Source organism: Scyliorhinus torazame, chromosome 30 (assembly GCF_047496885.1).
Source record: "Scyliorhinus torazame isolate Kashiwa2021f chromosome 30, sScyTor2.1, whole genome shotgun sequence".
NCBI classification, from domain to species: domain Eukaryota; kingdom Metazoa; phylum Chordata; class Chondrichthyes; order Carcharhiniformes; family Scyliorhinidae; genus Scyliorhinus; species Scyliorhinus torazame.
This window is the reverse complement of record NC_092736.1, coordinates 24,228,478-24,229,282: the sequence shown is the minus strand read 5'-3', so window position 1 is coordinate 24,229,282 and position 805 is coordinate 24,228,478. Positions and strand designations below refer to the sequence as shown.

Here is an 805-nt window from a genome sequence, read left to right as displayed (position 1 = left end):
GCGTCCACATTGAACAGGGATATCAGCCTGTAGGACCCACACAGCTCTGGGTTCTTGTGCCGCTTCAGAATCAGCGAAATCATGGCCTGTGACATCGTCGGGAGCAGCACCCCTCTTTCCCTTGCCTCATTGAACATCCTCATGAACACCGGCCCCAATATCCCAGAGAAACTTTTATAAAACTCCACTGGGTACCCGTCTGGCCCCGGGCCTTTACCCGACTGCATGGCCTTCAGACCCTCCACTATCTCTTCCAACGCGGTCTGGGCCCTCAGCCCTTCTACCAGCTCCCCGTCCACATTTGGGAAATTCAGCCCCTCCAAGAAGTGCCTCATCCCCTCTGGTCCCGTAGGGGGTTCCGACCTGATCAGTCTACAGTAGAAATCCCTAAACGCCTTATTCACCCCTGCTGAATCTCCAACCAGGTTCCCACCTCTGTCATTTAGGCAGGTTTCCGTAGTGTAGTGGTTATCACGTTCGCCTCACACGCGAAAGGTCCCCGGTTCGACCCCGGGCGGAAACACTATTTGGGCAGCACGGTAGCACCGTGGTTAGCACAATTGCTTCACAGCTCCAGGGTCCCAGGTTTGATTCCGGCTTGGGTCACTGTCTGTGCGGAGTCTGCACGTCCTCCCCGTGTATGCGTGGGTTTCCTCCGGGTGCTCTGGTTTCCTCCCACAGTCCAAAGATGTGCAGGTTAGGTGGATTGGCCGTGATAAATTGCCCTTAGTGTCCAAAATTGGCCTTAGTGTTGGGTGGGGTTACTGGGTTATGGGGATAGGGTGGAGGTGTTGACCTTGGGTAG

General features: G+C 55.4%; 1 non-coding gene across 1 annotated transcript; it reads left to right on the top strand.

The window, feature by feature from the left end:
• Positions 1-450: 450 nt before the first annotated feature.
• trnav-cac (transfer RNA valine (anticodon CAC)) lies at positions 451-523 on the top strand. The gene has a single exon. It is a non-coding gene; the product is annotated as a tRNA-Val (tRNA).
• The last annotated feature ends 282 nt before the right edge of the window (positions 524-805 follow it).